Raw genomic sequence first — 26,483 nt, 5'->3', positions numbered from 1 at the left:
TCCAAAGCTACAAAGCAGCAGAAAAATAAAGTGGTGGCTCAAAGAGCAATCAAAAATTGTGATTGAATAATATATGTGGAGTACAACTATGCTTTACCAGGGAACTAAAAATAGATAAGCTGACTTAAAATGTGATCTGTTTCTTTAGACTAGTCTATCTACTGTTTAATGATTTTGTGTAGCATTGCTCTCTTTTCATAACTGAAATTTTGCTGCAAATGAAAACAAGTTTCTCATCTTTTGTTTTTGACACAAATATATTTTGTTAGTTTTGAAGTGTGAACATGAAGATTCAAAAATAAAATGTGTGCGAGTTGGAGACTAACCACATCTGTCTTGGGAAATTGTCACAGGATTCTGGAGGACAGCATCCTAGGCTCAATCGGAAGAAATGGTTAATAATGACTTATCTCATTTAAAAAAAATACAAAGAATGGTGTTAGATCAGCTTCCTCGGAACTCAATTAGAAGGGCAATAATTTGTGAAATCTTTGGTAATTGATATTATTTAATGTGACATTCAGTATCCATGCAATTATATTATTAATAATTACCATATTGTGCTTAATTCCTAGGATCAATCTTTATGAATACCTATTTCCTGGCACAACAAATCTTTAATTGTTTTATTAGCGACCTTTTCGCTACCATTAGGTCAGAAATGTAGATGTCCACCGTTGATTGCAGGTCTTCCAGCATGATTCAGGGTCAGGGAGAGGGGTTTGCATACAATGCTAATCATTGGGCCTGTGCCTTCAAGATGACCCAGGATCAGACAGCATTGCCCCCTTGGTCACCAATCAGAACAAGGGCACACTATAATCAAAATTCTGTCTCACTCATGTAAAAACAAAATACTGTGGATGCTGGATGTCTGAAACAAAAACATAACATAAGGGGCACCCTCATAATTTGTTCCACTTGTTATTCCTCCTCCTCTGTCAACAGTACAGTGCATGTCTCTTTCAGTTCTAAGGAAGAGTCATACTGACTTTACATGCCTCTATAAGATCCCCCTCATTCTTCTAAATTCCAATGAGTATAGTCCCAGTCAACTCAATCTCTCTTCATAAACTAACCCTTTCAACTCTGGAATCAACTTAGTGTTAACGAGAGGGGAAATGAGAAAATTGCTGAAGTAACAAAAGAAGTCAGACAACATAAGCTTTAAATATTCTACAGTAAGATTTTCATTTATTTTCGTTGGAAGACTGCAATGCTTACTGGCAGACAAGTGGAAATAGACATTAGTGGCAGAACAAATCAAGCAGATGGATTTAGCCTGAGCATTAGAAAAACCATTTGAAACTAACAAATGTACTTAATAAATCAATTATTTGTTTTCTAATACTATAGTAGCAAGTAATAGATATGGGATTTCTGATTTCCAATGCATGAATACAAGAATTTTTAGGGTAGCTGTTCTGCAAAAATTGAGGAAATGTGGATTGGACACAGCTATTTGAAGGAAAGTCCACATCTAATATGTGGGAGGCTTTCAAAGATAGGTTAAAGATAGTGCAGGATAGGCATGTCCCGTTGAAGGCAAAGGATAGGAAGGGCAAGATTTGTGAACTATGGATGACAGGAGAAATTGTGCAACTAGCCAAGAGGAAAAGGGAAGCGCACATAAGGTCTAGGCAGCTAAAAACAGAACGGGCCCTGGAGGAATATCGGAAGTGTAGGACAAGTCTTAAACAAGGAATCAAGCTGGCTAAAAGGTGTCATGAAATAGCTTTAGTGAGCAGATCTAAGGAGAATCCCAAAGCATTTTATTCTTATATAAGAAGCAAGTGGGTAACGAGAGAAAGGATTGGTCCACTAAAGCATAATGAAGGAAGTTTGTGTGTCGAACCTGAGAGAATGGGTGAGATTTTGAATGATTACTTTGCATCAGTGTTCACTGAGGAGAGGAACATGATGAACCTTGAGATTAGAGATAGAAGTTTGATTAGTTTGGATCACATTGACATAAGCAGGGAAGATGTGTTGGGTAGGCTAGAGGTTATTAAGGTGGACAAATCCCCAGAACCAGATGGGATCTATCCCAGGTTGCTGAGGGAGGCGAGAGAGGAAATAGCTAGGGCCCTGACAGATATCTTTGTGGCATCCTTAAATACAGGTGAGGTGCTGGGGGATTGGAAGGTTGCTCATGTTGTCCCCCTGTATAAGAAGGGTAGTAGGGATAATTTGGGTAACTACAGACCAGTGAGACTGACGTCGGTGGTGGGAAAGTTGCTGGAGAAGGTACTGAGGGATAGGATCTATTTATATTTAGAAAAGAATGGGCTTATCAGTGATAGACAACATGGTTTTGTGCAGGGGAGATCGTGCCTTACCAACTTAATAGAGTCTTTGAGGAAGATGGTAGATGAAGGAAGGGTTGTTGATGTCATATACATGGACTTTAGCAAGGCGTTTGATAAGGTTCCCCGTGGTAGACTAATGGAGAAAGTGAAGTCACATGGTGTGTAGGGTGTTCTAGCTAGGTGGATAAAGAACTGGTTGAGCAACAGGAGACAGAGAGTAGTGGTTGAAGGGAATTTCTCAAAATGGAGAAAGGAGACCAGTGGTGTTCCACAGGGGTCAGTGTTGGGGCCACTGTTGTTTGTGATTTACATAAATGATCTGGAAGAGGGCACCGTCGGTATGATCAGCAAGTTTGCAGATGACACGAAGATTGGTGGAGTAGCAGAAAGCATAAGGGACTGTCAAAGAATACAGGAGAATATAGATAGACTGGACAGTTGGACAGAAAAGTGGCAGATGGATTTCAATCCAGACAAATGTGGGGTAATGCATTTAGGCAAGTCTAATTCTAGAGTGAATTATACAATGAACGGAACGGCCTTGGGAAAAGTTGACGGGCAGAGAGATCTGGGAGTGCAGGTCCATTGTACCATGAAGATTGCTGCACAGGTAGATAGAGTGGTCAAGAAGACATATAGTATGCTTGCCTTTATTGGATGGGGTATTGAGTATAAGAACTGGCAAGTCATGTTAAAATTGTACAAGACATTGGTTCGGCCGCATTTGGAATACTGTGTACAGTTCTGATCGCCACATTACCAAAAGGATGTGGACGCTTTGGAGAGGGTCAAGAGAGGGTTTACGAGGATGTTGCCTGGTAGGGAAGGTGCTAGCTAGGTTAGGGTTGTTTTCATTAGAAAAAAGGAGATTGAGGGGGGACCTGATTGAAGTCTGCAAAACCATGAAGGATATAGACGGGGTGCATACAGACAAGCTTTTTCCCAGGGTGAAGGATTCAATAATGAGAGGTCATGCTTTCAAGGTGAGAGGTGGAAAGTTTAAGGGGGATACATGCGGCAAGTACTTCACACAGAGGGTGGTGGGCATCTGGAACGTGTTGCCAGCAGAGGTAGTAGAGGCAGGCACGATAGATTCAATTAAGATGCGTCTGGACAGATGCATGAGTAGGTGGGGAGCAGAGGGATGTAGGTGCTTAGGAATTGGGTGACAGGTTTACACAGTAGATTTGAATCGGCTTAGGCTTGGAGGGCCAAAGGGCCTGTTCCTGGGCTGTAAATTTTCTTTGTTCTTTGACTTGCAACGTTAACTTGGTTTCTCTCTCCATAGATGCTACCAGACCTGTTGGGTTTGTCCAGCACTTTCTGTTTTTGTTTCCATTTCTCTCTGACTCTGTCCGTCACCCACATTTCCTGCTGATAGGCTGCCTGATGATTGGAGGAGCAGCTGGGAAAATACATTGCTGAAATATTTTCTAGTGATTTGGACATGCTAAATGTTTAGGCAAAAAATGGTAGATTGAATAAAGTGTGCAAAAATGTGAGGTCATCCACTTTGATGGGAGCAATAGGTGTGCAGAGCATTTCTGGACTGATGAGAGGTTGAAAAGTGCAAAGGGACCTGGGTGTCTATCAGTAAAGGTAACATTCTGATATAGTAAACTATTAGGAAGGTGAATGGAATGTTAGCTTTTACTCAAAGTGGATTGGAGTACAGGAGTAGTAAAGTCTTGCTTCAATTGTAGTGGAGCTTGGTTAGACCACACCTGAAGTATAGTGCACAGCTTTGGTCTCATTATCTCTTGAAAAGTATTACTGTGATAGAGGGAGTGTGACAAAGGTTCACCAAACTTAGTCCTCGTATGAAAAGACTGTTCTATGAAGAGAGGTTGGCAAAGTGAGTTTGTATTCTTTCGAGTATTGAAGATTGAGAGGTGATCGAAACCTACAAAATACTTAAAGGGATAGACAGGGTTGATGCAGATAAGATGTTTCCCTGGGGAGTCTAGAAACAGGAGCACAATTTAAAAATATGCCAGTTAGTATCAAAGTTAGGAGTATTTTATTTTACTCGGATATGGTGAATCTTTGGAATTCTTTATCACAGAGGTCTGTGGAAACTTACTCGTTGAGTATGTAAGTAGAGGGTAAAACAGAGGGTAAAACATGGGGTAAACAGTTATGAGAATAATGTGAGTAAAAGACATTGAAGTGTTGATAAGCCAGAACTATATTAAATGGTGGAACAGGTTTGGTAGACTGAATGGCCTACTTCTGTATCTTTATTCCTATGACAGGTTTGGATAGGATTAATAGATGCTGTTTCTAATAGTTGAAGGATCAATAACCAGGTGGCTGAATTTAATTTCATAAATTGATTTGCTAAAGAACCAGAGACAACATAAGGAAATATCTTTACACAAAGAGTGATTTGGATTTGGAATGATGTCCCTCCTCGATGTTGTGGTGAATACAAATTCAACCCACTGTTCGAAAAGGAAACAGGAGAAAATAAAGATAGCAAAAGAATGAGTGGGGAAGTAGGACTGACAGATTTCTCTTGGAAAGACTGGTGCAAAGTCGATGGGCTGAATGATTTTGTTTTGTGCTGCACTATTATGTTATATAAAATCTGAAATGTCAAGGATTAAAAGGAGGGACAGGATAAGGAAGAAGAAGCACCAGGACTCATGGTTTCTCTCCTTGTCCCCAGCTCCATTCATAGTTCTTCAGATGATGAAGCAGTTCTTCCTCACAAGTGAGAGACTTAGACATGATGCAGCCTGGAAGTGGCAGCTATCACTTACACCACTCAAGTTCAGGCAATGACCATCTCCAATGTAGAAAACCATAGGCTTTGACCAGAAACTCAATCAGCCAAGCCATATAAATATTACTAGGGTTCCTAGATCAAGTTGAAGAGTGTGTTAAGAGTTTGTGATTATTCTTCAACTCCTAAATTCCCACAGGCATAAATGGGGATTGGCATGGAATAACCTCCACTTACCTGGATGGATGCAACTGTAACTCACCCAGTATAAAGCTGTTTAATTGTTTAATACCTCATCCACCAGCCAAAAGGTATGCCATTATCATTTACTGTGATTATACTGTATTCTGCAGCAACTCCTTAAAAGTTCTCACTAGTACCTCGTCAACTAAACACCTTAATCAATTACAAAGAAGGAGGTACCTGGAAAAAGCACCACCTGAAAGTTTTTTGTTTGATCATAGATGAGCCTGCATTGGACCTTATTCACTGTTCTTTCATCATTGCCTTAAAGCACACTTATTGGAGTTCACACTCAAACTATAGGCCTTGCCAATATTCCCTGCACGAGGGTATAGTGAACAGTTCTAAATGGATGCCAAAGCTAATAGCTCAGATCAAATAGATATCATCACCTTTCTACTCTTTCAATCTATAAGTAAATTTTGTGGGCGGCACAGTGGCACTGCTGCCTCACAGCGCCAGAGACCCGGGTTCAATTCCCGCCTCAGGCAACTGACTGTGTGGAGTTTGCACATTCCCCCCGTGTCTGCGTGAGTTTCCTCCCACAGTCTAAAGATGTGCAGGTCAGGTGAATTGGCCATGCTAAATTGCCCGTAGTGTTAGGTTAGGAGTACGGGTGGGTTGCGCTTTGGCGGGGCGGTGTGGACTTGTTGGGCCGAAGGGCCTGTTTCCACACTGTAAGTAATCTAATCTTTAGTTCTAAGGAATGCATTCCTTTTTAGAAAACAACAAAGATACATTCAGCTATCAATGGAATTTAAAGATTCGATGGACTAACTTCACATTCAGAGAATATATTGCAAGGGTTACCATTGGCTAGTTTTTAACATTTAGATTTTTGTTTGCAAAATGCTTTTAAATTTTCTCTTGTACAGGTGCACAGTCCGTTACCCGAATTGCTCGGAACCAGCTGGTTTTCAGAATTCAGAATTTTTTGCATTTCAGAATAAGTGACAGTTTGATGGTGAAATTTTAAAAAATCTTACCTTACAGCAGACTCACTGTGAGCAAAACGGGCCCTGAAACAGAATTGAGGCGCCCCCCCCCATGTTGCATCTGAGTGACATGTATTGAGTGGGTGGGGAGTTGTGTTAACTGTTTGCATGCCAAACAACCGTGTTAATGAGAAAAAAAACTTCACAAAAAATCCTTCAGATTTTGAAGCTTTTCAGATTTCAGGATTTTGGATAAAGGATTGTCTACCTGTATTTAGTAATTTAGAAGTGTAGGTGAAAAGAAACAAGAAAAGCAATGCAATGTCAGAATTATATTGTCCACCTGTGTTACGAAGATGTGGGTGTACTGTACCTTTTAAGGGAGTTAAAAGCTGGCAAAAACTACCTGATAGCACCAAGTTTGCTGAAAAAAGATACAATGTAATATGTGCTCCAGCTACTGGGGTAGCGAGGGTAGCTGATTGCCTGGAAACGATAAAACAGATTTGAATTAGGCCAATCAGCTTAAATTATACCCCAAAAAATACCAAACTCCAATCCAGTTTGAATTTAGTATACTGACAATCTTAAAAGGCAATGACACAATCCAATGCTTTGGGGGCACAAGACTGAAGAAAATTGAACAGTTGAGGGGAGAACTGCCATGCTACCAGCATGTAAAGACTGTCTGTAAAATCACTCCCTTAAAAGGTCCCTTTATTGATCAGTAACCTGTGAAGCAGAGTCCCCAAGAAGAAGAAAAGAAGACAGGAATACAGAGAAAACTGAAGGCTACCTGGTTTTGAGTTAAGAAGGTTTGTTTTCTAAATTGTAATCAGGCATTTTATCAGACTAGTGTTATAGAAGGGAAGGTAAAAGGTAGGTTAGAGAAGAGTTGTAAATATTTGTTAGTTAATTATTCTCTGTTAAATTTTAAGAAATAAAGTTGTTAATTTTTACTTTAAATAGTTCTTGACCTCTCGAATTTTCACAGATTACTGCACGGGATAAATCTTTTCTGTGTTGTGGGTTTTAAATTAGCAGAGGAGTTTACCCTGTGTCATAACACCGAAACTAAGGCAAATAAATTATGCTCCGTCAAAACAAAGTAAAATGCTTTCATTGTTGACTGCTCATATAATTTGTGTTATGTAGCCCTCTACAGCCAATTTCTGGAACATCAAGAAATTTTCCATCGCAATCAAGTAGGAAACGCATCAGAAATCTTGCAAATTAGTTATCTTTTGACAAAAGAGTATGACTTGAATTAGCTGGCCCAAGCTCATGAAAATAATCAAACCACCCAGTACAGTATCTGAATTATATCTTAAAGGCATTAAAGCAGAGGATGAGAAAAAAAAGGTAAGAAATTGTTAGAGTTGTTTGGTGGTGATAGAGTTGTGAGATATTGAAAGATAAGCTGTTAATATGGTATTACATGCAATATTACATACAATATTCTGGTGTGCTAGTCCATGTTAATCCCTAAACCATAATCACAAGAATACATTATCTGGTTAATTGTTACAATGCTGGTGAGGCAGGTTGCTGAGTTTCAGATATTACAGCAGGGAACACACTCTAGAAGTACTTTCTAGCACACAGAGCATTTTGGGAAATCTTGAGATTGTGACTGGTGCAACAAAATGCAAATCTTGCTCATTTGTACTGGGGAATTTCATCACAGAATGCTTCTGGACCAGCCAGGAATGATGTGCAAAGGCTTATCACTAGATTGACGTAATGCTATTAAACCAAAACATAAAGAATGATTTCATGGCTGCAATGTAATTAATGATTGGCATCGTAAATCTTTGAATGTCATTTATTTCTTTACAATAACAGACTTAAAATGCTTGATTTATTATTTTCTACTTCCAAAAGTGGCAGATAAGTACATCGTTTGAAAACTGTGCTTTTGCCAGTGGTACTTGCTTTGTCATATAACTGTATGTCATGGCATAGGCCCATGCCTCCAATGGAAGTACAACTTCAAATGCTGAGTCGAATTACACCAGTCTTAGCTAAGGCAGAAGCGAGATTTTAAAATGGAATTCAGAGTTGCACAATTAGGTGGGGAAAAAATAATGGGAGGAATTCCTACTGCTGTTCACTTTTCAGATAGTGAAACCTGCTTTGAATGTGTAAATGTGGACATAGAAACAGACTTAGTTGTAATAGCCCACACAAAGGACAGACACGTGCTATCAGATGTTCTAGAAGGTTGTCAGAATGTGTAGAACTGTTTATCAACACAAGTCTTTTCTATGTGAGATAGGAAGTGTAAGAAGAGAGAAACAAACAGACAATGAACACAAAAAACTGAATTAAAATTTAATTCAAAAACATCATGAGCTACATTTTTAAATGTGAAAATAACTTAATTTTACAATTTGGTCACTGGTGCTCAATCCTGCCATTGAGGAAAAGACAGAGAGAGTAATCTTCCACTAACACTGCAACTTTTGTAAAGATTTACTCTTCACCAATATAGTTCAATTCTGTATGATTTTGCAAAGTATCTCCAATTATTCATAAATTTAGATTTTAGGTAGCAGATACACCATACCTAGCTGCTGTATTGAAACTGATTAAGTAACTTTCAAGAACCAGAAGGATAATTATGCTGAATTTGATTTGGTTTGAACCACCAACATGAGGACTGAAATTTGCCACCAACTTCTACCCAACTGAAGAGACTGTTTTTCTGATTGTCACTGCTTGGGCATCTGCCCACAATAGTACGATTGAAACTGACAGCTCAGCAAATGAGAAATTTATGGCACAGTCTCCTTTGCACTGATTCCATGGTGCAATCTTGCAAGGATCCAACCCTCTTTGCTTCCTTTGGACAAATGTAAATGTCTTATAAATAGCTTAAATGTGTTATAGTTCTTATAAATGTGGAAGATGCTTTGAAATTTGTCCTATTGTCCACAAAAGGTTTTCAACATTTCCTGCAAACCTTTTCTACGCATGTATTTAAAATTAATTTGTTGAGTACTAAAGTTGAAAATAACATGTAAGTAGGGTTCTAGTACAGAGATTGCCTTACAAATGTGAATAGGAACTTGCCAGCTTCAGATTCTGGTTCTGTGATTCAATGGCAGTGGGTTCAGAGCATACATTAATTTTTAATAGTGCTACTACAGGGGTTTAAGGCTAAGCACCAGTTACAGCAAGCCACACAGGATTCAATTCTTTCCTTCTGCGATGATTCCATAAAGTATTATGAAATATTAGTGGTGTTAGTGAGTTATGGAATGGCAAATTACGCAAAATATATAGTTGTTGATGGCTTTCTAGAGTGCAGTAAAGCAGTCTCAGTCCCAAAGCTGAATAAATTATTCAAATGAAAGTCAATGCTATTTCAATGATTTGTATCCTGAATGAGCTGTGGAAACATATATAGACAGAGAAACTTCAGTCAGTTTGCAACATTTCAGTTAGGTCAGCAACAATATTAGCCCTTCATAAAGATAAAGACCAATCCCCACAAAGGAAGCTTATTATCTATGTTTTAATTTGTGGTAATCTCATCTCATATTCTGGATATTGTAGGCCTTATTTTCTCCCTGGACCATCAGAGGCTGTGGGGTGGCCTTCTAGAGTTCTATAAAATCATGAGGGCATATATAGGGTGAATAGCCAAGATCTTTTTCCCAGGTAGGGGAGTCCAAAACTAGAGGGCATGATTTTAAGGTGAGGGGGAAAGATTTAAAAAGGATCTGAGGGTCAACCTTTTCATACAGAGGGTGGTGGGGCATACATGGAATGAGTTGCTAGAGGAAGAGGTGGAGGCTAACACCTTTTGAAATGTTGAAATTGTATCTGGATGGGTATATGAATGGACAGGGTTTAGAGGAATATGGGTCTAGATTAGTGTGGTGCTGGAAAAGCACAGCAGGTCAGGCAGCATCTAAGGAGTAAGAAAATCGATGTTTTGGGCAAAATCCCCTCATTCCTGATGAAGGGCTTTTGCCCAAAATGTTGATTTTTTTTTCCTGCTCCTCGGATGCTGCCTGACCTGTTGTGCTTTTCCAGCACTACTCTAATCAGACAACCACCTGATAAAGGAGCAGCACTCTGAAAGTTAGTGTGCTTCCAATTAAACCTGTTGGACTATAACCTAGTGTTGTGTGATTTTTAACTTTGTACTCTAATCTAGACTCTGATCTCCAGCATCTGCAGTCCTCACTTTTGCCTTTTAGAGAGATATGGGCCAAATGCTGGCAAGTGGGACTAGATCAGTTTATAATATCTGATCAGCACAGATGAGTTTGATTGAAGGGTCTGTTTGCATGCTATTACTCTATAACTGGTTAGGCTAAAGAACAACTCAGTAATAGACTTTGATGGTTCGAGGTTTGATCACTGCACTGTGCTGAAAAGCTGTTTTGACCTATTGCAGAAGCATGGATATGAGGTATGACCTCAATAGAAAACCGATCAGAGTCCCCGCTTCTGTTACTAAAAAACAAATGGAAAAAGATCTAATCGGGAAGAACTGAAATCAGTTTCAGGAAAGTAGAACTGTAAATTCACAAAACAGTCTTAAGGTCTTTTATAATCCTTTTCAGGGAGTGTTGGGGTCACTGGCAAGGCCAGTCTTTGTCCCTAATTGTGCTTGTTTCATATAGCCTGCCAGTCCATTTCAGAAGGCAGTTAAAGGTCAATGACTCTGTGCATCTGGAGTCACGAGGACTAGAATGACTAAGGATGGCGAATTTTCTCCCCCTAAAGTGCACTAGTGAATCAGAGGCATTTTCACAGCAATTGGTGATAGTCTTGTGGTCAGATTTATTACTTGAATTGACATTCCATTAGCTGCATTGTTGCAATTTGAACTCATGTCCCAGAATATCAATCTGGGCCTCTGGATTAACAGTCTACTGACCTTATCATAAAACTTCTGCTCACTATTGCTGCTACATTCAAATTTAGTAAGAGAAATGCTACAAATTATATGGTGTCATCAAAATCATTTTTTTCCTTTTGCAAATTATATCTCTTGCCAAATTAAAAATCAGGGAACACTTAATTACATTAAAATTATGAAGTTTGTCATACTGATTTGAAGTTTTAACTAATTGGCATTTAAAGTGTGTAGCTAAATTCTTTCCTAATTTTGACTAGTCATAATTAAATAAATTAAGATCAAACTCAAGAAAGAAGAATTTGTTAAACGTCTTGCCACTTCAAGATCTCTGAACAGAACTATTTTACTTCTTTTGATTGCCGATTCCAATTCTGCAGTGGGACTAAGGATTTTACTGATGTTGACAGAGGTTCAGCTGCTCTCAGATGTGTGTTGTGATTCCATGTCATTTTGTGAACTATTGAGATTTCTCTTGCTGTCACAGCACAATCTGTCATACTGTCTCCTGTATCAATATCACAGACATAAGCAACTAAGGGGAACAAAAAAAAAATCAAAACAAGAAAGATAACCAAGAAAAACAAAGTTAATTTTGCAATTTATTAGACAATCGTGGTAAGGATGCTTTGGAAGCTCCAAACTAGATGGCTTCAGTTTCAGTTCTTTGAGCTGTCCATCTGTTGGTTCTTTCTGTCTACAGTAAATTGTGCGATTTCTTCTTTGAACCACATGGTGGACCATCTCAAAGAACTGAAACATTCCTGCTCATAGTGGAGCCAAAAACCAAAATGGTCAGCTCTACCTGTTTGGTTTCAAGCTGTGAATGGAATTGTCTTTGTCCATGGAAGATGATAAAGACCTAGACTAATGGAAGGACTATTTGAAAGAGCATCTTTCAGGGAAATTAACACATTATGGATAGGAAGGGAAGGGAACCAATGAAAAAGTGTATTTTGAAAACCAATACCCTTTGAATTTTTTTTTAAAATACTGACTGCCTGAGATTTTCTAAGACTGGAGACCTATAACTTTCCTCAATTCAATTTTAACAATAAATTATGCAGAACAAAGTTGATTTTTCATTTATTTCGGTGCTGTTTTTACTAAACTTTACTATGTATTATGATAATAACAGAGGATATAATTTGTTATAATATTGCGATTCATCTCATGTTTCTTGTAAGGGACGTATGTTAAATGAGTAAGTACATTTCAATCCAGTTCCAAAGGAATGTGGGCCACCATGCAAATTGCATGTTTCAGCACTAAATAACACTTAAATTGTCAGCCTCACTTAATAATGCAATGAAGGCCAGTGTGTGAACAGAATTGCCACTTGGTGTGGTATGAGGTACCTTTTTGAGGTTGCTCGTAAATCCATTGTGCATCAAGTTGACTCATTTAATTTTGTTTCACTTTAATGTAAATAATTATTAAGAAAATATTAATTGAACATCAGTTTCACTTTAGCATTTTTTGCACAGGCTTCTTCTTCTGTGGATTGCATTCCTCTGCCAACACTTTTGCATTTACCCCCCCCCCCGCCGCTCCTTCTTTTGCCTTTGACTGCCACCGGCCTCACCTCTCTTGGATTTTGTTACCCAATTCTTTGCCCCTATGATAGTGCGCTCTTCCCATGGCTTTACCTCCCATCCACGTCCTTATCTTCGGCCCTGTGGTTCTTCTCCTGTCCATTTACTCTGCTACTGAGGCCCTGATCACCATCTAGTGGCAGAAGTTAGTCAGTGCTGATAGTCGTGGGAATTCAAATGATATATGGGGCAACCAACTTCTGTTACTCGACAATAGACTGATCAATCTGAAAGTATAATACAGATAGCGAACGTATTTTATTGTATTGTATGATTAGATTACTTAGTGTGGAAACAGGCCCTTTGGCCCAACAAGTCCAAACCGACCCGCCGAAGTGCAACCCACCCAGACCCATTCCCCTATATTTAAACATTCACCAAACACTATGGCAATTTAGCATGGCCAATTCACCAAACCTGCACATTTTTGGACTGTGGGAGAAAAACGGAGCACCTGGAGGAAACCCACGCAGACACAGGGAGAATGTGCAAACTCCACACAGTCAGTCAGTCGCCTGAGGCAGGAATTGAACCCTGGTTTCTGGCACTGTAAGGCAGCAGTGCTAACCACCGTGCCACCCCTATAATTAATTGTTTTTATATTTACAGATATATTTTGTTGCAAAAGTTATTTCAGCTAAGAATGACATAATATTTCGGATTTTACTTTCCTTTCCCAGAAAAAAAATCTGAAGGAACCTTGATATGACTTTAACATTGCGTTCATATAGAAATCACTTAAATTTATTTCACTTAAAGTTGCAACTTTGCGGGAAGCAAACATGTCTTTAAGTAAGGACTTAGATATGTTATCACATGTGTATAAAAATAGTGAAAAGTGTTTTTACATGTGTTATACACAAAGTGTTGCCACGCTGTGGCACTTCCTTGAAACACCGAATTTAATGCAAGATTTTACTGCAATTAAGTCCACCTTTCTCTCTTCCTTTTTCTCCTTCACTGTTCCTCCAATCACTGCTCGACACCAGCCAGAGTTGCTAAAAAAAGGCTCTGGTATCTCTGTCGCAGGCTCTTGGATCTCTGTGACGGGCCTCCACTTCGATCACCATCGTGACTGCCGAGTCTGAGCTTGACTCAGGAGTCTGGGGCTGTGCGGGTTTCATACCATCTGTTCTCCATCTGACACTCCTTCAGATACTGCTGCTGCCAGTCACAATCATCAAGGTCCTCTGCCATCCCTTTCACCAATGCTTCCATTTCTCCCAGCACTTGGGCCTAGTCATGGGCCTGGAGCCTCTATTCAGCCTGTGAGCCCAGGATGGAGGTGGCGTAAGCCTGGGACCTGATTCTCGCTTGCCGGGAGATCCTGGGCTCTGGTGGACCCATGTCCCACTTGTCCTGGTGTGTTGCTGCTGCCAGAGGCTTCCTCCTTCACCTGCCACTCTCCAGGCTTTAAAGTAAAAGAAGAGAAAAAAACAATAAAAATAAAAAAAAAGACACTGCATATCTAATGGGAATGTTTGATAGGGCCACAATAACTTTCAAAATAAAGAAAATTACAATATTGTTCATTTCACATGTTTTCATTTAGTGCTGATGCTGCCAATTAGTTAAGGTGAACTTACTCCATTCCCAACTTTAATACCTGATTTTCAAACCACGAAGTAAGTCGCAATGAAGAGTATCACTAATAACTTGAAATAGTTTTTTGTTTGATGCCACTCTAATGCTGGATTCCATTGAATGAAATGTTACTAGCTTAAGCCTTTAGTCATGCTAGGTGATGTTCATAATAATCTATAATTTATATCTGATACATTCAGCCGAATAGGTTTTACTCTGTAATTTGGAGTGTTTCTTTATTCATATGTCTTCACATTCATGTGTTCCTGGTGAGCACCTATGCATGCAACATTTAGATTTTGTCTCACATCAATAAAATTCTGCAACATTGTACCTATCCATGAAGCTCCTGCTTACTGGTCCTTTTAAATCAGTGACTAGCTTAGTAATTTCAACATAAAGTAAAGCACAGATGGAAAACAATTGTTTATTGATACACTTTTCAACAGAATCAATTTAAGTGTGGACACATGATTTGTTCCTACCAAAAAACACAGATAGTTTGTAATGTTTTGTACCTTATTTGAACTCAAATTGAACTTCAGCTCAGTAGCATAGCCCATCCATCAATTGGACAGCACATTAACAAAGCATTGCCTGTGTTTGTGCCTGTATCACTAGTTTTGTTTCTTTCTGTACTGCAGAACTCAGCTTATTGAACCTTCATCTTAGTTTAGAATTTAAAGAGGAAATCAAGTAATGTACAGCCAATGCATTCTCCCAGAAATCTTCATTTAACTATTATCCAGGTCCTCATGTGACATCATTGGCTCCTTGTATTCTAATCATGTTCCAAAGTCTTTGCTGTCATGTTCAAATACTTTCATTTACCATTCTGCAACCCTAATTCTACAATGATGTCTAACCTCTGATTCTGTGGTTTCTGCGTTTTCCACTTTCCTAACATTCCACCATTATCTGTCAGGGATTTCAGTCATTTTGGCCAATTTTCTAGAATGAAAGCTCTTTATCCTTACTTCACAAACTGAGGTTTAGAGTCACATGGACCAGACAAATAAAAATGAAGGACATTAGTGAACCAGATGGGTGTTTATGCCAATCAATAATTTTTACATGGCTGGCATGAGGCTAGCCTGTAATTTCACTTTATTTCTATTGAATTCAAATTTCAAAAAGTAGGCTAATTTTACTGCAATTGTACAGACCATTAGTGAAACCATATCTGGAGTACTATGTCTGGTGCTCATCTCCTTAGTTAAGAAAGGACGTAAATAGATCAGGGAAGGTTTACTCAGCTTACTTCTGTGATGAAGCGGTTTATCAATGAGGATAGGTCGAGCGGATAGGTCGGGCCTGTTTAGAGAGGTGATTTTATTGAAACACAAGATTCCGAGAAACTGGAGAAATTGAGAAAATGTTGCCCATTATGGGAAAGACAAAAGCTATGGAACAAAGCTTAACAATATGAGGTCTCTCACTCAAGATAGAGATTAGTTGATTTAGCACAGTTAGAAATTGAGCAGTGGAGGCAGAGTCATTGATTATTTTAGGGTGGAGTTTGAGAGATTTTTGATTGACAAGACAGTTTAAAAGTATCAGGGTAGACGGGGAAAGGGAGGCCACAATCAGACCCGACATGAATTAGTTAAATGTCAGAACAAGCTTGCCATGTTGAATGGCCTACTCTTGCTCCCAATTCATACATGCATATGGTGATTAGGAAAGAACCACAAAAAACACTTTTACACAGTGAATGTTAATATTTGGAACACATTTCCCAATAGGGTGATGGATGCAGATTCTGATGTAGTCTTGAACAAGGATTTGGTTAAAATGTTGAAAGATAAAGAAAAGAGGTGGAGGAGCAGTAGGAGAATGGGATAACTGGATTGATCTGCAAAGGAACCAGCACAATTTCTATAGCCTGAATAACATCTGTTTGTGCTGTGTTATACTGTGATTATCTCATTATTGTTTGTGGAAACATGCTGTGAGTAAATTTTCTGCCATACATCCTAACATTACAACAGTGGCTAATTGGGTGTAAAGTGCTTTGGGGTTCCCGAAGGTTATGAAAGGCAGTATATTAATGCAAGTTGTTTCTCATTTCCTTCACCTTTTGACAGAGCCCTTGGCCAATTCTCTAAAATTTTGATGTTGTAATTGTATTGCTGCATTCAATGATTACTGCCTTTAGTTTCTAATAATAATTCTTGAGCTCATGCCCACATTACAAGGATGGGTGGGCTTGCTAAAAACATCAACTGAACCAGTATTAGTTGGCATGGGAAGAGATGGAAATGGGCAGCTTGTTTTCTTGTTAATGATGGGAAAGAAAGAGTTGCCATCATTGGTGAATATCTTTACCTCTTGGCAGTATTATAACACCTCCCCACCCCCTGCAAAGATAGTGCACACCTTCATTGCTATCTGCTTGCACTTGAAGACCCATTCCTATAACCCTCATGACTTCCTTGCACCCCCAAGACATTGTGCTGCTTTACCCTAGTTCACTCCCTTTATGGCTGTGGGGCAGAGTTGTTGTTGTACTTGTGCTGGTTCGTTCCTGATTTTTCTTCCTTTTGTGGTGGGGGAAGGGGAGGGACATTGTCAAGTTGTTCATATCTAAAAACTCTGCCCAAGGGCTTAAACTGAAAAGACACATTGATCCAGAATTTGTCAGATAGTTGTCTCAGCAGTGGAGATTGGAGCTTTGTTTGGAGATGATGTAGTCATGAAAGTCTAATGCAGCTGAATTTAAAGGAATTATCTTGGAAATTGAAAATTTCAGTTGGTATTCATATTTGTGTCTGAAATCCTTCAAAAAAAGTTCCTTTAAAAAAAAAAGAGATGATTCAGAGCTGATTGTCCTACAAAAGCATCATGGTTTCCTAGAATCTCATTCTAACTGTTGTATAACAATTAAAATGAACACCTCACCCACCAATGATGGCCAGCCCAACCTCCCAGAGTCCAAAAATATGCAGGTTAGGTGAATTGGCCATGCTAAATTGCCCATAGGTGTTAGGTGAAGGGGTAAATGTAGGGGAATGGGTCTGGGTGGGTTACGCTTCGGCAGGTCGGTGTGGACTTGTTGGGCTGATGGGCCTGTTTCCACACTAAGTAATCTAATCTAAAAACAGCCCCCACCAACCCCTGTCCCCACAGACCAGACACCAATCCTAACCTAATCTGACCTGATACCCTTCCCATGCCCTGTGGTCTGAACCAGATTGGGCCTGCCAGACCAACCCGCATCCGCAACCCAATCTAACACCCCTACTTCCCGACCAGATATCTCATACATCCCTGATCTGGACTGATACCACCCATTCCTCACTCTGTCCTGCTGATCTACCCTGAGCACTCATCCAGATACCTGGTACCCTTCTCACCTGACTCTCCACCTGTTACGTTGTCACCCTAACCCTACATTTACCTTGCATATTTACACAGTCACATTTGCTCTCAGACAGTAGAGTTTGCAGCTGGACATTCCACCTTCAGATTACAGACACTGCTGCAAAAGTGAGTTCACATTCTTGTATTTCTGCAAGGGTGTAGTTTGATAGTTATTCTCTCCTGTCCCAGAGACCATGTTTTCTGGACAAGTCTCTGTTGGTTTGTGACAGGAGGTATTTGTGAAGGAAGCTGTAACACAGAACTGATCCGATAATCACTGGATACCTTTTATTTCGATCAGGATTGGAAATAGGGTTTCTGGTCCTGAGTTTTGGGACCAAAACATTTCAGGACAGGAAAAGGCTCTGGAAGCAATGAGGCTTATGAGGTAGGTGGTCTTTGGGCCACCGATTTGTTTTCTTCAGTGACAATTATTAAAAGCTGATCATTCAATGGGGTAACTGGAGAAGCATGAGTTTTAGAATGGAATAAGATGGTAAGGTAATAAGGCTCCATAAAGAGAGTTAGTTAGAGGCTTCTGTGAGGCATAGAGGGGCCACATGGCATGTTTCAGTGCTGTAGACTATGTAATAATATGGCTATGTAACACTAATTTTCAATGATTACATGTCATTTCATTTCAATTGGGAATAATGTAAAAACATGAAATGCTAATGAAATTACATAACTCATATTAATTCTGTCTTTATTGATCAATGACCTTTCAATTAGTTGCCTCCTATTGCTGATGAAAGCATAAATGTGTTATGGAAAGATTATGAATATGGATGTTATGATATCTAATTGTAAATAATACATGCAAAGGTACTTGGAAATGCTTTCAACAAGTATCCTTGTGATAATTACCATAACATATGGTTGAGATTACAAAGTGTTCCAGGGTGTCTTTAAAATGAATTAAGAGGACATCTGTTTCAAATGCGACCCTTCTTGTATGGGATTGAAAAGCACCAGTAAAATGAGATGTTTTCCCTGACATCAAAAATATATCAGCTTCAGGTAGCAAACTTTGTGCACAGAAATATTGTTTCTAATACAACAGCAACAATTTGAGGCTATTCAGTTGTTGCTACAATCTGTACTCATCCTCATTATTTAAGAAAATGTCATTTGGTATTCTTAATACAAGCCATGCTTATTAAGCCAAGCCTTTCAATTAATTAGGTAAATACTTATAGAATTGATGGTATTTATACCCATCTTACAGAGTTTAAGAAAAAGTCAGAGAGATCAAACTTTCATTTACTGTTTTCTGGTATGACACAAGGGTTGACACACATTACCATCAGTTGGAAATGCTCTACAATTAAAACTCATTTTTAAGCTGAATCATATCCTCCAAATTATTTTGTTCCTTTCTATTTTAACAATTTAAAACAACTCATATCATGTAAGTTATGCACGCATACTCTCTTCATATGTTGTTAACTACAGTAGAGAGATAATAGTTCATTGAGGGAAGCACATTTTAATTGATTAATTTGACAAAAATATTTAATTGAGATTTGCTGTTTTCAGCCAATGATTGACTACCATTTATCATATATTTCAAACTTCATGAATATAGAAATGGTTAGACATTGGAAGTGAAAACCAAGTATATTTTTTCAGGACGAGAGAGAAGGATATCATTCAACCTAAGCATAGAGATGTAATTCTGTCCACAGGTGAAAGTTATACCTTGGGAATTTTTCCAATAAAAGTTAATATTCCTTTGTAAAGCTAAAGAGCAAAACATAGGCAACTTGAGAAGCAGAGATGCTGTTAAAGAATACCAGGAGTAAGTGGGAACATATTGTTGAGGCCACAATCAGATCAGACAAATAAGGGTAGAATGGCTTGCTCTTATGCTTCATTGGTGTGTTTATTTGAAATCCAAAATGGAGGTACCACACTTTCCAAAGAAGAGGCATATTTCACTCCTAACATTTGAATGTGCTGTTTTTCCTCTCCATAGCTGTGGAATCGCCATGCTGCCAGCAATCCTCTCAGCACCTGGTCAATGTGGGCCCGATGGTAAAATAGGGTGAGATGACAGAAATGAGATTCTTAACACCAAGAATAAAATATCTGATTCTCCAACTACCTTTTAAATGACAAGATGAGAATCTTTCATCTGAGCAGTGAGAACGCTCTTTGCATGCATTATTACCTAATCTCCTACCATGATATCCAGTTTACGATGCTCCCACCTACAGGATGGAAACTAGTTGATGACAATTCCAGACAAAAATCAGAGCAGATAACTGTTGGCTGCAGCTCATCACTTGTCAGTCTGACCTCCAACTTTTGCAGTTTGTCCTGCTGGCCAGAAATGTCAGATACACAGTACTTCTGTCATGATTAGTCTTTTAGCCAGGAGGCTTGTAATGGCTGTCAGCGGTGATCAGTTAAAGGGATGGACATGTTGTTGAATGGCACACAAATCTCAAATCTGCTCCATATGTGTCAGCAGCTTAAGCGGTAAATGCACTTCAACCAAATAGACGTCTCAAAGTCTAAGGGGAGTAATCCCTCGTTTGGGCCAAATGTATCAAGGCTGTTACCAATCCAGTTTGTACCAAATCCCTTAATTTCTTTTTGTTTCCCCATGATAAGATTTGTTCTGCAGCCCAGTCAGTAGGCTTTGTTATTATTTTGGTTTCCCACAGGTACATGGTGCTATGACTGTGCACACATTATGGAAAAACGTGATAAGCGCAGATGCTGGAATGTCAGAGTCAATAAGCATGGCATTGCTGCCAAATTCCTGATGAAGAGCTTATGCCCGAAATGTCGACTCTCCTGCTCCTCGGATGCTGTCTGACCTGCTGTGTGTTTCCAGTGTGTATAGAGTCGAAAAGTGTGGCACTATGTTAAATGTACCAGATCATAAAGGAAAAGTCTGATGAACCTTCATTGCATTCCCTCTATAGAAATCTATTCTTTCTAAAATAAAGGATTAAAACTGCACACAGTACTCCTTGTGAGGTCTAACCAATATTCTGTAAAATTTAAATAAGACATCGTTCCTCCTGTACTGAACCCTCTTGCAATGACGGTTAATATATCACTAAGGGTCACTGGACCTGAAATGTTAACTCTGCTTTCTCTCCACAGATGCTGCCAGACCCGCTGTGTTTTTCCAACAATTTGTTTTGTTTCTAATTTCCATCATCTGCTGTGCTTTGTTTTTTTTTCATCAATAACTTGTATGTTAGCCTCAGTGACTTATTGATGAGGCCACCATAGATCTACACTTTCTAATTTCTTACCGCTTCAGAAGTACTCTGCACATCTGTTCCTTTTGCCAGGTATTCCATATATTTAATCTCTTCCATTCACGAAGTCTATTCAAATCCTCTTGAAACCACTTTGTACCTTCAATATTCTTCAGTGCCTTAAGGGAATATGCATTTGCTGTTGGGCATTCCTCTCCTTTGGGTCACCAGTGAGTGAACACCACCCCAATACTGTACAGGGAGGCATTGTATGTTAACACTACTTCTTACTTTGAATCATAGTGGGCCACACCTGAGATGACGATAAATGCTTTTGTCCTTCCCTAAAGGCTGCTTCTTGGTTTCGTGACTATTTCCAAGATGACCCTTTTGCAATAGCAGGTGGAAGAGTGTCAAGATGGAGGTCAGGTTATGTATGAATTTTCCATAATCAATTCACTAAGCTAAGGAGAGACCTAAGAACCAGTACAGCTGTGGGAGCTGGGGCATCTTGGATCACCCTCACTTTCTCTTCTAACGGGTGTAACCCGGTTTTGTTGATTCTGTAACCCACGTAGCTCACTTGGGGCATCTGAAACGCACACTTTACCCATTTAAAGCATTTGTCTGCTTGGGAGAAATGTTGAAGCACTATGTCCAAGTTCTCCAAGTACTCTTTATTAATCTTCCCTGTTATTAGTAGGTCATCCAAATAAATGGCAACCTGGTGTAGCCCTTATAAAATGCTCTCCATGGTCCACTGGAAAAAGGTACAGGCAATGATACCCTAAATGGCAGCCTTGTACATTGATATAAACCCTTATGGCTATTAATTGTAGCATCCTTCTGGGACTCCTCATCCTGTCACAGTTGCAGGTAGGTGTGACTCATGCTCAGCTTTTTAAATGACAGTTCCCCCACCCCACCGTAAGCCCTCTATGTGAGGGATTGAGTATTTATCCAGCTGCAAGGAGCAGTTTACCAGTTGCTTAAAGTCCCCACAAAGGCGAACTGAGTCATCAGGCTTCACAATCAGTTTGACCAGTGCTGCCCATTTTGCAAACCGCACTGGTTTGATTATTCCTTCACTCTCCAGCAGTCTGATTTCTGCTTCTACTTCCATGCGCAAGGCAAATGGCACTGGGCAGACCTTGCCAAATCTCAGAATTGCATCCTGGTCAATATGTAAAGTGGTTTTGGCCTCTTTGATAGTCCCAAGCCCTTCCTGAAAATCTCCTGGGTATTTCATTAGACTTTACTGAAGCAGCCATTTTCTAGTTGAAACATGTTGAGGCAATCAAGGTGAATCAATTGCACCCTGGTAAGCTTGGACCCAAGCCTTTTATTACCATCAATGGTAACTGCACCAACTGCTTCTCATAGGAGACAGGAACCAAAGTTGTACCCTTAGTTGGTAGCAGTTCCCCAGTATATGTTCTCAATCTGGCTGCGGTCTTGTGCAAGCTTAAAGGCTGGAGTCCTGAGCAAACCTTGTGACAAAACAGATTCTGCAATGACAGATACAGCTGTACCAGTTATGACCTCCATTGGAACTGGGTCACCACTTAACCAAACTTGAATTTTAATTGGCTTTGATTTGGGTTTCACTGAGCAATTTAATTATTCCAACCCACATGTGGCACTCTCCTTGGTACTGGCCTATGGGTTTACCTACTCAAGTCAGGCCTTGTTGGACCCTTTTGCAGTCACAAGCCCGCAAACCAGTAACATCTACAATGGCTTTCCGACCCAGATCCTGAAGAACTGTTTAGCTACTTGGCCAAGGCTAGGCTTTCTATTGAAGTTCTGCTGTGGGTTGGCCTAGAGCCCCTCTGCTCAGGACATGTCCTGCATGAGGCTCTGATTCCCTACACTCAAGTGGTCTTCCCCAAGCACAGTTGACCAAGTGATGGTGTCCACTTCCATTGGGATGCCCTGTAGCTTCCATGCTCCACTTGCCACATTTTCTAATGACCAGGTCAGCCTGCAGTGCCTGATTGAAGTCCAGTTGGGCTTCAGCTAGTGGGCACTTCTGTATGGTTATGGCATTGAAGAAGGGCTTATGCCCAAAACATCAATTCTCCTGTTCCCTAGATGCTGCCTGACCTGCTGCACTTTTCCAGCAACACATTTTCAGCTCTGATCTCCAGCATCTGCAGACCTCAGTTTCTCCTCATTTATCCCATATACAAAACAAACAAACAAAATCTCTCAGCATCTCATTCAGGGTTAACTTAAAATCACATGCCTCTGCCAGTCATCGACAAAAGTCCTAATACAGACTCCTCCGGTTCTCTAACAGCTGAATAAAACTGATCGCAACTCAGGATTAGAGGAGATTTGGGGTCATGATATTCGTTAACCAACTCTGTCAACTCTTGGAAAGTTTCTGGTGCCTCTGGGAATCTTAAACCCCTTATAACCAAAATTGTTGCCAGTACACATGCAGTCAGAAGTATTACTCATTGCTTTTTATCTGCCCCATGTCATAAAAATGTTGCATTCTTTCCACCTACTGGGCCCAGTCTTTGACAGTCAAGTGAGTCAGCTTCCCAAATAAGTGGCATAATGTCAGAAAAGCTTACCCCAGCTGCAAGATGATAGTTCCAAGTGAATGTTCTTCAGGCATGTCCTGTTTTCTCCGGTAGCCACTGAAGTTACTGCACAGAGGCATGTGTCCCACCCCCCAAGTCATCTTTTGTTTACTAATGTACAGCACACTGGCTGCAACTAGTCAACTCAAGTCAATCCTCAACAGAGGAGATTCTAATCTCCTGGTTATATATATATTTTTTTTTTCTTTTTTTTTTTCCCGCCGGCGCGCTGCTGGAGTGTCTCTCCCCTCCAAGGGCCGGTGCCTTTTCCCCAGAGAGACCGGGGGGGATTTTTTTTTTTTCTTCCCACACTACCACCTAAGTGCGGTAGTGCTTATTTTATCCCCAGAACCCATGGTGTGTGTGTGCAGGTGTGAGACACAGTGGAAGACACAAAGTGCACCAATCTTTATTCAATTTCCACCACCAGGAAGATAGGAAAACACCCGGGTGGCCAGTGACAAACACTGCCCTTATCTCCTGGTTATATATATATATTTTTTTTCTTTTTTCTTTTTTTTTCCTCTCTTTTTTTTTAAGAACCCATGGTGTGTGTGTGCAGGTATGAGACACAGTGGAAGACACAAAGTGCACCAATCTTTATTCAATTTCCACCACCAGGAAGATAGGAAAACACCCGGGTGGCCAGTGACAAACACTGCCCTTATCTCCTGGTTATATTTTTTTTTTTTTTTTTTTACTCCATAAACTCTATCATGCTTGCAGCATTTTTAAAGCTTATTTTCTAACTTTTTTCAGATTATCACTTATTGTATTATTAATTTTTTTTTTTCCTTTATTCAATTTCCACCACCAGGAAGATAGGAAAACATCTCTGGGTTATATATATATATATATTTTTTTTTTTGTAGTGCTTATTTTTTCCCCAGCACCCATGGTGTGTGTGTGCAGGTGTGAGACACAGTGAAAGACACAAAGTGCACCAATCTTTATTCAATTTCCACCACCAGGAAGATAGGAAAACACCCGGGTGGCCAGTGACAAACACTGCCCTTATCTCCTGGTTATATATATATATTTTTTTTCTTTTTTCTTTTTTTTTCCTCTCTTTTTTTTTAAGAACCCATGGTGTGTGTGTGCAGGTATGAGACACAGTGGAAGACACAAAGTGCACCAATCTTTATTCAATTTCCACCACCAGGAAGATAGGAAAACACCCGGGTGGCCAGTGACAAACACTGCCCTTATCTCCTGGTTATATTTTTTTTTTTTTTTTTTTTTACTCCATAAACTCTATCATGCTTGCAGCATTTTTAAAGCTTATTTTCTAACTTTTTTCAGATTATCACTTATTGTATTATTAATTTTTTTTTTTTTTTCCTTTATTCAATTTCCACCACCAGGAAGATAGGAAAACATCTCTGGGTTATATATATATATTTTTTTTTTTTTTTGTAGTGCTTATTTTTTCCCCAGCACCCATGGTGTGTGTGTGCAGGTGTGAGACACAGTGAAAGACACAAAGTGCACCAATCTTTATTCAATTTCCACCACCAGGAAGATAGGAAAACACCCGGGTGGCCAGTGACAAACACTGCCCTTATCTCCTGGTTATATATATATATTTTTTTTCTTTTTTCTTTTTTTTTCCTCTCTTTTTTTTTAAGAACCCATGGTGTGTGTGTGCAGGTATGAGACACAGTGGAAGACACAAAGTGCACCAATCTTTATTCAATTTCCACCACCAGGAAGATAGGAAAACACCCGGGTGGCCAGTGACAAACACTGCCCTTATCTCCTGGTTATATTTTTCCTTCTTTTTCTTCATGTGATGTGTAGGCACAGCTAGGATTTGAACCCCAAATTTCACTGTTTACCAAGCTAGTACTTTAACCAACTAAGCCAGAACATCATGTTGACACTCCTGTTTATATTTTTTTTTTTTCTCTTTTTTTTTTCAAAAATTTAACCCCCACACTACCGCCTAAGTGCGGTAGTGCTTATTTTATCCCCAGCACCCATGGTGTGTGTGCAGGTGTGAGACACAGTGAAAGACACAAAGTGCACCAATCTTTATTCAATTTCCACCACCAGGAAGATAGGAAAACACCCGGGTGGCCAGTGACAAGCACTGCCCTTATCTCCTGGTTATATTGGTCAGCCAAGGCTTTCTTGATTGGCCCAGGTTAACAACACCAACCAAGAACCTCATAGTTAACAGGATCCACCTGGTTCCAATCACTACAGTGATGCAGTGAAACCAACAGCGTGGATTCAATTCCCGAATTGGTTGAGATTACCATGAAGATCCTGTCTTTACAATCTCATCCTTGCCAGAGGCGTGTGACCCTCAGGTTAAACTCACATCAACTGTTTCTCTCTCTCTAATTAGCATGCAGTGCTATAGCCTTACAGGTCTATGGCAACTTCACTTATCAGCTCAACACTACCTTTTAACCTGACCTTCCTTCATGTTGAATAACTTTAAATATTTAGTTTATTGTTTTCTACTTCCTGTTATCAGTTTAATTCCTTTTAATTTCCTCTGGTTCCCATTCTTTGATAGCTTGTTTAAACCTTCCTCAAAGGCATTAATAAATGTCCCTGCAAGGACTTTACTCCCAGTACTGTTGAGATGTTACTATCAGCTTGGATAGGTCCTACCCACCTGAAAACAAGTTACAATGCCTCAAGTGTCTAATGCATGATTTCCTACACCAATTCTCTAGCCTATTCACAGCAATGTTTTGAATGTAAAACTTTTTAAATAAAATTATAAACTATAATTTGAAATTAATAAATATTCTGCATTGCTGTCAGAATTTCTTGGCTCATGGAAGATTTTACACTTGACAATATGCAAATGGGTTTCACAAACCTAAGTAAATGGAACACTTCAATAAGCTAATATAGCTTTCAGTTCGGTTTGCTCCTGAACAAAACTAGTACTCAAAGCAGGAACTTTTGGCTAAGTTTTTTTAATGTATATCTTATAAGATATGAAAGGTTAAGATTTTATTTAAGACTTGTGAAGTCATGGGTCAGCTGCTATCACCTGTCACACCTCTACATGC

This window comes from Chiloscyllium plagiosum, unplaced genomic scaffold (genome assembly GCF_037043375.1).
Source record: "Chiloscyllium plagiosum isolate Xiang-an unplaced genomic scaffold, Cpla_swu_hap1 HiC_scaffold_26, whole genome shotgun sequence".
NCBI classification, from domain to species: Eukaryota; Metazoa; Chordata; class Chondrichthyes; order Orectolobiformes; family Hemiscylliidae; genus Chiloscyllium; species Chiloscyllium plagiosum.
Note: the sequence above shows the minus strand (reverse complement) of the source record.